Raw genomic sequence first — 13,584 nt, 5'->3', positions numbered from 1 at the left:
TTTGGTGCTATTGTTAATTTTATGAGATTTTGAAATGAATGTTTCCTAATTTTTTAGAAGTATGTATCTCTATATTATTATCTCTTATAAGCTTGCATTGATTATCATTGAAATTGTCTCTTCTACAGTTTATTTTATATTGTCCCACAACTTTTGAATACTCCATTCTATTTTGTTTTTCCCCATTCTTTTTCTATTTCTGCATTTGAAGTAATACAGAAATAGAAATTTCTATTAATCTGTCTTCAGATTCACTCATTTTTTTTTTCCTTCAGCTACCTCAAGTGTACTGATGAACCTATTAAAGCTACTCTTCATCTCCATAACATTTTTTTTTTTTGGAGATTAGTATTCCATTTGAATTTTTCTTATTGTTTTCATCATTCTGTTGAACTACCTATCAGATCTTGCACATTGTTTGTTCCATTGGCGTCTGTAACGTATTAATCATAGTTATTTCAAATTTCATTAGGTCCAAATCTTATTGAAATCTGGTTCTGATTTTCCCCCTCTTTTAGATTGAGTCTTACGTTATCTTTTTGTGCATCTCATAATATTTTGTTGAAACCTAGGTGTGTTAATAGGGAATAGATAATGATGCAAATATTTTGAATGCTTGAAGATCAGTCCTTTCCTACTGCTGGGCATTTGGTGGATTTGTGTTAATCTAGTCAGAATTTGGGCTAGGTTTGAAGTTTGTTGTCAGGTTTACCCTCAGTGTGCCACAAAATTTAAATTCTTCTAGGGATACCTAGTGTTCAGTTTGTAGGCTGGATTGTCAGAGTTATTTGGTTTTTTCCATTGTCTGCTCACTGAGAGAATTTGTCTCTTTCTACTTTCCCAGCAATATTGTACTGTTATTTAAACTCCGTTTGACATGGTGATGGGAACTGAGGAAAGGAAGTATTCTCTGTTGTGCTGATTAAGCCTCTGTCTATATTAGGCACAGGGAACCTAGGTGTTATATTATGTGACTCTTCAAGTGTTCTTGCCTCCCAACTTGCAGTAATGCTAATGCTAGCATATATTTTCTGCGCCTCTCTGAGAGTAGAACTTCTTTTATCTTTTTCCTCCCCTAGTTGAAATGGATTTCTACCAGTACCATAAGCAGTCTTTTTTGTTTTGTGTTGCTTTGTCTTTTTTTCCCCCCACCCTCTTCCGTTTGTAGATTAAGGTGTTTATTCCATCACAGAGTTAGATGTGAGTCTAACAATGGCTGCTGCTCCCTTGGCCCAGTCAGCACCAGGAAGGAGGCTTACTTGGGATTCTCCCTTGTTCTTCCTGTAAGCACCTAGTTGATGTCATGAAGGAAAGATCTCCAGAGGGGGTGCCAACTTATTTATATCTGTAGGCTTGAGGGACAGTTTCTTGATCCTATCATCTCAGTTCTCAGATGGGTTAAAGAAAAGTCATTTAAGTTTTTCTAGCATTTTGCTGTTTTCTTTATCTCCAAATTAAAGCAGGAAATCTCAGTTTAGTCAAAATTTTTATTTCTCTGTTGACTAGTTTTTTTGATTGTTTACTTTCTGTATGGTTATCTTTTTTGTGTATTGCCTATTCATTGTGTGGTCCCTTTTTAAATCTAGGTTATCTACCTTCACTTTTTGATTGTAATAATAACAACACCTTATATATTTTGAATACAGACATTTCGTTTGATATAGTTATTGTATATCTCCTATCACTCCAGGTTTGCATTTTCACTGTTTTGGTCCTGTATGTTTTCTTTTGTTTTTTGTTTGTTTATTTAGTTTTTTGTGAACAAAGCGGTTAATTTTAATGAAATCTGATTAAGCATTCTTCTTTGTTAAACTTATTTCTCCTATTTAAAATAATTATGTCAAATTCAAACATCCTGAAGATAGTCTCCTATTGTATATTTTATTTTATTTATTTTTTAAAGATTTTATTTATTTATTTGACAGAGAGGGACAACAGCGAGAGAGGGAACACAAGCAGGGGGAGTGGGAGAGGGAGAAGAAGACTCCCCACAGAGCAGGGAGCCCGATGCGGGGCTCAATCCCAGGACCCTGGGATCACGACCTGAGCTGAAGGCAAACGCTTAACGATTGAGACACCCAGGTGCCTCAATCGTATTGTATATTTTAGAAACTTCATTGCTTTACTCTTTGTTTTTGCTCATGATAGATTTGAAGTAGGCTTTCAAAATACGGTGTGAGATAAGGTTTTAGGTTCATCTCCCCCATATGAGTATCTATTTTAATATGCTCTATTATATTTCAATGTCTCCTTTGTCAAAGATATACTTTCTTTTTTTTAAGATTTTATTTATTTATTTGTTAGAGAGAGAGAGCGTGGGCGAGAGAGTGAGCGAGAGTACAAGCAGGGTGAGCTGCAGGCAGAGGGAGAAGCAGGCTCCCTGCTGAGCAAGGAGCCCAATGCAGGGCTTGATCCCAGGGCACTGGGATCATGACCTGAGCCGAAGGCAACCGCTTAACCGACTGAGCCACCCAGGCGTCCCTCCTTTGTCAAAGATAGACATAATTTGCATGTGTTTGTTTCTGATCTCTCTCTTCTATTCCATTTATTTTTGTGTACAATATTCTTACACCAATGAACACTCTTTTTACTATAATACTTCAAAAATACTGTCATAGCTATAGTCAGTATCATTCTTTTTTTTTTTCTTTAACGATTTAAGCTTTTTTAGCTCATCTATAGAATACATCATTTCTGTTAATGTATTTTTTATTTTTGGAATTTCTAGTTAATTTTAAACTGGTTTTCTCAAATTTAGAATACTATATATAAAGAAAGAATACAATTCTCAAATTAATTTTGAGTTAGAAAATTTTGATAATTTCTCTTTATATTGAGTATATTATTAAAAGTTATTAAAGTCTTTTTTCTCCCTCACATTAGTAACAGGGCCACCTGTGATTCTGTTTTCATGGTTTGTGTATTATTTCTGATGCTTTTTTGTCATTCCATCCTGTTTCTGAACATTACTAGTAATTTTTAATGATACTGAATACTCCATTTGGAAAATTCTGGCTAATATGAATGATGTTATCCTATTAAGAAAGAATTTAATTTTTTGGACTAAATATAGACAGGGCACTTGAGTAGATGGCTTATTTTCAAGTTTATCCATGGTTAATCGGGAATAAGCTTAAGGTTTTATCTATTTCTTGTTTACTTTTTGGAATATAATCATTTATAGATCTCAACTGTGGGCCTGAATTATTTTCTAGAATCCAGGTTTTTCATAGAACCTGAAACTTCCATATTAAGTATTTGCTTACATTTCCTACCAAAATTTCTATATTTCTTTAGACTTCCTAGAAGCTTCTTTCTGCTTGGTTAATGCACATATCCATGGTTCAGGAAGGGGAAAATGCCTTAAAGTTGACTTGGGGATATAATGTTGGACTCACTTCTTGGTAGTTCCCTTTTTCTCTAGGATTTTTGTTAAGTTTGAAATCCAAATTCTACCTGCCATAGCCAGTGAGATGCCACAAGCTCTAGCATCTTATTTTCTACTTGACATCTGAGCTTTATGTCTCCCAATTACTAAATGCTCAAAAGGAAAAGAATTAATAATCAATGTTGAGTCACCTTATTGTGTTTACCTTTTCCCCAAGATCTCTGTATTTTTTCTTTGGTTATTTGCATCTGATATTTTCTCCACTTGGGACCCTCTTCTCCTAATTGTGAATACATCTTCATTCAGACTCAGCTCCAGTGCTCCCTCTTTAGAAATAACTTATCAGATCACTGAGGCAATAGTATTAATTTCTTACTGCTACCTCATCACTCTTATTTTCCTCATAAAATTTATCACTAACTAAAGTAATTTTTTTCATGTCTTATTTATTTTTTTTTACATGTCTGTCTATCTCTGACCATGTTAAAATAAACTGAAAGGCAGTTCTTGTCTCGCCTGTTCTCCATAATATTCTCATTGCTTGAAACACAACTGATACTAAATAAGCATTTTTGTATGTTGAAAGAACTCAGGAGAGAAATAATCATGTTTTCTGCATCTGTTGCCTCTCTCCTCAGCTTCTCCTACAGTTTGGTACATTCTGTTTTAGCTGAAATGCACAGATCAGAAGTCAGACAATTCCTTTGCACTGCCTGAAGAACTACTAACATATCCCAGTTATTTGGACATTTGACAATACTTCTCATAATTCATCTGTAAATCAGCATGCAATATTTTCTATAATATATGTTTTAAATAATGAAAAAAAAAAGAACTCACAAATGAAGATCAAGCTTAACATTAAAGTAGGAATTCAGTATTAATAATGTCCATAATTTCTAATATGTTGATATTCATTATAAATTCTTAATATAGGATCAGGGTGATTTTTTATGTAAGTATGATCCATACTTATGTCACAAGTTATTAGAAAATTTAATACTAATTTCTTAGAATAGAATATGTATTTGAAGAGAGAAATTATTTTGTATAGTCAAAATTTAGGTAAATAAATATCCATATGATCCATTCATTTATGTTAAATTTGCTTTAAATTCAGTGTATATCAGTAGGGAAAGTTTCCCCAACTAAGTTTAATTTTATCCTCATGAAAAAAACAAATAATCAAACACTCTATTTTAGTTGAAACAGCTCCAAACACCATTATAGCATTAAATATTTCATCTTTCAATTTATTTTGGTTATACTCTTTAAAAACGCATGTTTTTAAACACTTGAAATTTATTTTGCATTTCTTAGATGTTTTCCTAGATTCTTTATACTTGCCATGAAAAATGAACATCATAAAACATCTGTGTACATAATAAAGTAGGGTTTTAAAATAGTCGTCTTAGATAAACTTCACTATCACAGTCATTCTCTATAAATATTTTTTTTTAAATATGTGTTAATCAACTTTACAACTACTAAGAAACAAAAGCTATGTATGCTCAAATACCAAAATATCCAGGTGTCTAGATTTAAAGCAAAAACCAAACCTCTGACAGAAAACAATAAAATAATTAAAAATGTGCCTCCTGCTTTTGGAATATTTTTCATGCATCAGTAAAAATCTTTTCAGCAAAGAAATAGAATAAAACATAATTAGAAAATAGCAGTCAATTACTCTTGGAAGTATTTCTGTTTATCACCATTATAATGTTACTAAGCCTAGAGACAAATGGTATGTGAGTGTGCATTTGTCAGATAAGAATTCTGAATAATTAGTGCTCTTAAAGATTAGCATAAATAGCCCAAGGGAGTATTTGAACATAAAATAAGTCAAGAAAGAAAGTGTAAAAAAGAAAGGAAGTAAAATAATACCATTAGGCTAATATATAATAATTTAGAATACTTTTTCTACTTTTCTATTTATTTAAAAAGGAAAACAAACAATTTTGTGTGTGAGGGGGGGATACATGCTGTCCTTACTCCACATAACAAAGCTAATACATTTTAATGAGTTTACATTTGTGTATGTATACATATGTAATTTTGAACCAATAGGTTATTTTTAAAAGAAAAATGATCATACCCATTCTAAACATTTTTATTTATTCGCATAACACTGTTAATACCATAAGCAAAACAGATTTAAATGATATCAGAAAGCAGCAACTTAATGGCTAATCTGACAAAGCACCAAAATGAACCTTTCAGTTCACTCCCATTCTTCCTTTATGCACCTCTTTTTAACAAGGAATATTTTCCCTCCCTCCTGTAGGGAATATTTTCCATTCCTTTATTTTTCAACTCAAAGTAACTCAAGTCTCATTTTGCTGATCAATGTCTACCTTCTTTACCCACTGGTGTAGAAATATATCTTTGGTCTTCCCTATCCTAGAGTTTTCCATTTTCTCTATTTAAGAATAGAGAAACTTGTATTCTCTATTAGAGAATAGAGAAACTATTAACAATAAAGAAACTATTTAAACTTGTGTCAAAGCCATTAAATTCTACTACTTCCTTATGAAGTTTGTTTAGCTACATTTTTGAAGATTGTCTCCCTTATTTTTCCTATCCATGTGATACAGAGCTATAACCCTGCGTACTTAGAGTTCTAGTTGGAATTAGCAGAAGATCCTTTGCCTAGTTAGAACAGAAAATCAAATTTATTAAAAGGTGTTAGTTCACAAAATTTCCAGGAAAAATAACTCCAGGCTTAAAAGCTCAGAATACTCTCTGATCAAACTAAGGATGGAGTCTTCCGGACAAGTGCCTCTGTCACCCCTACCCAGAGCCAACACTAAATGTGAAGAGTCTGCTAACTCAGGTGACTCCTAGGACCCTACACCACTGATGCCTACAAAGAGAAATGATATTTTTTAAGAAAGAATGCCCTAAGCAACTACCTCTTAGTCTCATGTCCTCATGATTTAATTATCTTTTCAGTGATATTACTTGTGGGAGCTTATTCACATCTCTGTGCCTTAGCACTAAGGTAAAATGAGATCTAGATCTTAATGGAGGTAGTAGGACACATAATGAGGGAAATTTACATTGCACAGTATTTTTAAATCGTTGAACAAAGACAGTTGTTTCTGATGGCCACCTAAAGTCCTTCCATATAAGTTTTGTTTGTTTTTTAAACAGCTTGTCAATTCTGTTTTTATAAAGGCTGTTTCAGTGAAATAAATATGAAAAGAGGGTAGATTTTTTCAAATCCTTCTTATAGTGGTTATATCCTTTATTAATTACCCATTACTGAAAAACAAAAGCAGTCTATAACTTTTGTCAAATAAAAACATACTGGCAACCACTATTGTATTTTTTGCTTCTATGAGTTTGACTATTTTAGATACAGCATATCAATGGACTCATGTAGTATTTGTGCTTTTGTGACAGGATTTCATTTATCATACTGTTCTTCGGGTTCATCCACATATAGGATTTCCTACTTTTTTTTAAGACTAAATATTTCATTGTATGTATATATCACATTTTCTTTATCCATTTATCTATAGATGGAAACTTGGGTTGTTTCCATATTTTGGTAATTGTGAATAATGCTACAATTAACGTAGGTGTGCAGATATCTCTTCAGGATTTCTTTTCAAAATTTCAATTATTTTGGATTCCCAGAAGTGAGGTTGCTGGGTCATATGGTAGTTCTGTTTTTAATCTTTTTGAGAAATCTCCAAAATGTTTTTCAAAGCAGCTGCACCATTTTATAGTCCCACCAACAGTGTACAAGTCTTCCAATTTCTCCACATCCTCATTGACACTTCTCAGTAACTGGGGTGGGGGGTGGAGGGAGAAAATGAGTTGTTGTTCAGTGGGTGTAAAGTTTCAGTTATCCTAGATGAATAAGCTCTAGAGACCTGCTGTAGGACATAGTGTCTACAGTTAACATTACTGTATTGTACACCTTATATTTTGTTAAGAGGGTAGATCTCATTTTGTGTTCTTACCAACAAAAACAAAAACAACAACAACAACAACAAAAAAGTAAAAAGAAAACAAAGGGATACAAGGAAACTTTCAGAAGTGATGAATACATCTCTAACCCTGATTGTAATGGTGCTATCATGAGTGTCTGCATATGTCCAAACTCATCAAGATGTATACATTAAATATGTGCAATTTTTATGTATCAATTAAACCTCAATAAAGTCGTTAAAAATCTTTTAACTAGCAAATCAGAATCTAGATAAAAAGGAGATTTTAATTACAAAGACTATTTCAATCAGGAGAATGCTCCCATCTTAGAAATCTGCAGGAATCTCAGAAAAGGGATATAGCTTTCCTTTTATAATGTAGGGAGAGGTAAGCAAAAGTTTTAGCAGAAACTCTTAAGGGAAATTGGGTAAGCAAGAGGAAATGATCAGTGGAGTCTGACAGTAAAAATGTCTCACTATGGTCAGCCTGTTCTCAGGATAAGCTGATAATGGTACCACTTTTTAGTGCTTGTTCAGGCTTGGGGGCAAGTTGATACTTAGAAAGCATAGAAGCCTGGTTAAAGTTTGGTCAAGACAAACCAAAGGATAAGAAATGAGTGGCTGAACATTGGGTCAGTTCCCCTGTTGTTTAAAGACAGACAAAAATCTGTCCTTAAACATTATGGAGATGACATAAGTCATTTCAGGATTAAGATTGGTACAGTCTTTTTCAGTGATGGGCTGCCCTTCACATTCTTGTTGGTTCTGAAAGACTCATTATATAATCTATTGAGGATGCTGTTGAACTGACAGCTGTTGGAAGGCCTTAGAGATCAGGTATTTAACGAGAGGTGTATAAAAAGAGAATAATTACTAAAGTTTGACTAAGGGAATAAAACCAAGAATTGTGGTTTGTGGAGAGAGCCAGTTGAGATGATTCTGAGATATTGTGCTCAAAATGTCTCTGAATGGTAGTGTGAGCATGACAGTGGCAATCTGATGAATTTCCCAGGCCATAGTCTAAATATTTTTGGTGATGGCATAGACACTAGGGAGATTTTGTGGAACATATGTATAGCAGTTGTTTCCATACACTGCACAAGTAATGCTTTGAGAAGCAATAATCATGATTAATGCCAGATGATTGTAGAGAACCTCTTGCTTCAGTTCCTATAGTTCTCTGGCAGTGATGCTGGTGGTATTAGTTAAGACTGTCCATAATCCTGATTATTTGGAAACAGAGTATGGAACATGCAAAAGTTTTGGCAAACTGCTTGAGTGGCCCATATAGCAGCAGCTCCAGGCATTAAACTTACCCTATGTGATCTGCTGAAGCAATCAAATCTTTTAGGTTTCTTCCCAACTGCTTAGCCTCTTGTTCTAAGAGTTCATGAGAACCCGCACTGTCTTTCTCAAGGAGCTGGGAGCCATTCCTTTCAAATTAAATCATCAAGGAAGACACAGCCTCAATCTACTCATCTCTGTGGGTGGGTGAGAATCTAATTTAGGTAGGAACCTTGCTCCACATTGTAAAATTACCTCCTATTGTGAAGATGCAAGAAAATTTACTTTTCAATAAAATATCTAGGAAGAAATTTAACCAATCAGGTAAAAGATTTATACTCTGAAAACTATAAAACATTGGTAAAAAAAAATTGAAGATGATGCAAAGAAATGCAAAGACATTCCATGGGTTGGAAGAACAAATGTTGTTAAAATGTCTATACTGCCCAAAGCAATCTACACATTTAATGCAACCCCTATCAAAATACCAACAGCATTTTTCACAGAACTAGAATGAGCAATCCAAAAATTAGTATGGAACCACAAAAGACCATGAATAACCAAAGCAACCTTTAAAAAGAAAAACAAAACTGGACGTATCCCAATTCCAAACTTCAAGTTATATTACAGAGCAGTAGTAATCTAAACAGTATGGTACTGGCATAAAAATAGACATGTAGATCAAAAGAACAGAATAGAAAACCCAGAAATAAACTGATGATTAAATGGTCAATTAATCTTTGACAAAGCAGGAAAATATCCAATGGCAAAAAGACAATCTCTTCAACACTGGTGTTGGGAAAACTGGATAGCAACATACAAAAAATGCTTCTGCACTACTTTTCTTCACCATACACAAAAATAAACTCAAGATGAATTAAAGACCTAAATGTGAGAACTGAAACCATAAAAATCCTAGAAGAGAGCACAGGCAGTAATTTCTCTGACATTGGCTGTAGCAACGTTTTTCTAGATATGTCATCTGAGGCAAGGGAAATAAAAGCAAAAATAAATTATTGGAACTATATTAAAAGAAAAACAATTTCTACACAGCAAAGGAAACAATCAACAAAACTGAAAGGCAACCACTAAATTGGAGAAGATATTTGCAAAGGACATATCTGATAAAGGATTAGTATCCAAGGGGCCCCTGGGTGGCTCAATCGGTTATATGTCTGCCTTCGGCTCAGGTCATGATCTTGAGGACCTGGGATCGAGCCCCACATCAAGCTCCCTGCTCAGGTGGGAGTCTGCTTCTCCCTCTCCCTCTGCCCCTCCCCCTGCTTGTGCTCTGTCTTTCTCTCTGTCAAATAAATGAATAAAATCTTAAAAAAAAATTAGTATCCAAAATATATAAACAACTTATAAAACTCAACACCCAAAGAACAAATAATCCAAATAAAAAATGGGCGGAAGACATGAACAAACATTTCTACAAAGGAGACATAAAGATGGACAATAGACACATGGAAAGATGATCGATATCACTCATCATCAGGGAAATGCAGATCAAAACTACAATGAGTTATAACTTCACACCAGTCAGAATGGTTAAAATAAACACAAGAAACAATAAGTTCTGGTGAGGATGTTGAGTAAAAGGAACCCTCTTGCACTGTTGGTGGAAATTCAAACTGGTGCAGCCACTCTGGAAAACAGTATGGAGATTCCCCACAAAAGTTAAAAATAGAACTACCCTATGACGCAGTAATCATACCACTGGGCATTTTCCAAAACACATACAAAGGACTAATTCAAAGGGATAGGGATACATGCCCTCTTATGTTTATAGCAGCATTATTTACAGTAGCCAAATTATGGAAGCAGCCCAAGTGCCCATCATTAGATGAATGGATAAAGAAGTGGTATACATACGCAATGGAGTATTATTCAGCCATAAAAACAATGACATAAGTCATTTGCAAGCATATTGATGGAGCTAGAGAGTGTAATGCTAAGCAAAATAAGTCAGTCAGAGAAAGACAAATACCATATTATTTCACTCGTATGTGGAATTTAAGAAACAAACAAGCAAAGGAAAGGAAAAAAAGAGAGACATACCAAGAAACAGACTCTTAACTATAGAGAACAAACAGATGGTTACCAGAGGGGAGGTGGCGGGGGTGGGGGGGTGAAATAGGTGATGGGGATTAAAAAATACACTTATGATGAGCACTGAGTAATGTATAGAATTGTTGAATCACTGTATTATACACCTGAAACTAATATAACACTATGTTTAAAAAGAACAAGTTTACTTTTTCTTTGGGTAAGGCCAGTTTTCTTTGGGGAAGACAAGATGTCAAAAGTTGTCAGCAGATTTGAACACTTGGCTAAATTGGATTATGGGTGGTTGAGAAACAATACTAGACTATTTAAAATGACAGTATTTTAAAAACTAGATATAGGAGGAAATATTATAAAAACCTTAGCTCTTTTAAAAGTGAGACTTGGTTCTCTTAAATAATCAAGAGGGTCATAAAGCCAGCATAAAACAGAAAATTTTTCTGATCTGACATACAATCTTTGACTTTAAGGAAGTTGACTCAGGAGGTAAAGAAAAGCCATTTACAACCAAGTATTACGAGAAGACCAATAATCCAAGAAAAATCCCCCATTTTAACATAGACAGAATCATATTATAGTTTTATATCAGTATGCTATTATTTCTAAAGCTTTTTCTAAAAAATCCTTTTTAAATCATACAAATAAATGAATATGAATTTTACCCCCTAACTACTCATTTTGACCAAAAGAAAAAAATTCCTATTTCACAAACCTTATATAGCTTTTCATATCTCTTAAGATTTTACCCTCCATATTACCTTTTCTCATTCTAGATCAGCCACTCATTTTACTTTAAGACCACATTATTCTCCTTTTCCTTAGGAAAAACATATTTGGCATACCATGTATATATAGTTGCTCCCCTTTGCTATTATACAATTCCTATGAAATGCACCTGCTTGGGTTATGTATTGCTGCCTTCAATTGCAATAACATGAAATGGCAGATGTATTGAATGCCCTAAAATAATTATATTTCAACTGTTAGGCAGCTGGTGAAGTTGTGGGAGAAATTTTGCACCAGATGCCTTTGGGAACTTAGTTTCATTATGAAATTTCACGAGAAGCTTTGTTATTTTTTGTACCAGACTGGTAAATAAAGCTGTTTTTTTTGTTTTGTTTTGTTTATTTTTTCTTTCCTAATTTTTATTCAAAAGCAAACAACTTTTAATTAAATTTATTTTATATCAGTGTATAATGATCTTAATTAGATAAAGGTGCTTAAGATTAAATATCTTTCAATCATATTTCCATGTAAAAATAAGTCTATTTTATTTGTCTACATCTTTTACTCTGATTCTACTTCTTCTTTTCTTGGCAGCACAGTACCTTGCAGGCATTGCTTAATTATTGACATAGAATCCTTCATAGAAGTTCATAGGAAATTTCATCAACTTTTTTGTTGTCTAAGTATTTAGTGAGATTTTTGAAACCAGTAGTAACTTCTAAAAAGATAATAGCATTGATGTAAACTGTATTTAATACAAATGAAAGGACATTTTGTTGCTGTTTGCAAATATAATAAAGTAATAGTAATGTAAAAGTTGACATAAAGCCTATTAAATGTAATAAGATATATACTATATGATCATGTTGGCTATATTTTCTAACAAGGAAAACATCCCCAAGCCTATTTAGTATTTAAACTAATATGCTTAGCCATAGTGTCTCATCTAGTAAAAGGCATACAACCCCACTTATCTTTAATGGCACCCATTCTACTCTTATAACTTCTGATAACTTTTACTTTTTATAGTTTTCCTAAACTACCAAGAATCTTTTCCAAAGTATGACAAAATGTGAATTTGGCTTCCCTTATATTTATGTTTTAGTTTAAATGTTTCAGATCTAAATTAGATGAGGATTAAATGAACTATTGGATTAATACTGTCATTTATTTTAGCATGAGGTATGCTTTTTAGTCAGCATAACTTCAGTTAAATAGAAATGAATATTAGTTAATATATATAATTTATATTTTAATGTAGCAAGCTGGAAAATATTTGCACCATGTTCAGCTTTTTTTTTTTTAAGATTTTATTTATTTAATTGACAGAGACAGACATAGCGAGAGAGGGAACATAAGCAGGGGGAGTGGGAGAGGGAGAAGCAGGCTTCCCACTGAGCAGGGAGCCCATTGTGGGGCTCAATCCCAGGACCCTGGGATCATGACCTGAGCTGAAGGCAGACACTTAACGACTGAGCCACCCAGGCACCCCCATGTTCAGCTTTGTTATTATAATGTATATAACCATATTAAATTTTAAACTTTCATTCTCTGTGAGTTTATTAAAACACATGCATATTCTGATAACCACAAATTCATTTGTTTATCTCTGTGAGTCAAGTGGTGCTTTGCTTGTTTTGGCTTACATCCTTATCCCAGATTAAATCCATTTGAGAACCACAGATGAATGATTAAAAAACAAACACTGAACATATTTAGTAAATCATAGCTGTATTACAAATTTGAGGTAGATGAAAAGAAATTGCAAATGTATTTGGGGTTTTTACAAATAATATATCAAAGTAGTTTTTATTTGCCTGTTTAAATCTGCTTTCCCCTTCACGAAGTTATTATGGTGAAACTATGCTTAAATCTTATACTTTTTTTCTACATCTGCAGCTGCCCTCTGTGAAAAATACTTTTTATTCATTATCCGGGTCTATTTGATTGCCATCTAGTAAAACTCTTTGTAAAAGGCAAGATGAAGACTTACTGTATTCTTATTATTTCCCAACTTTCAGAGTAAGAAGTTGATGTAAACACTACTTCAATATTGGAAAATTAGATTTTCAACTTTCTTTCTCCTTTTGTAGTATTATTATAGACTTACGGACTTTTTCGAATATTCAGTGTATTTCATACACTTACATCATTTTTTTTTTTTTTTTTTTTTTTTTTAAA

The sequence above is a fragment of the Neomonachus schauinslandi genome, chromosome 3 (assembly GCF_002201575.2).
Source record: "Neomonachus schauinslandi chromosome 3, ASM220157v2, whole genome shotgun sequence".
Taxonomy (NCBI): Eukaryota; Metazoa; Chordata; class Mammalia; order Carnivora; family Phocidae; genus Neomonachus; species Neomonachus schauinslandi.
This window is presented reverse-complemented; position numbering follows the sequence as displayed.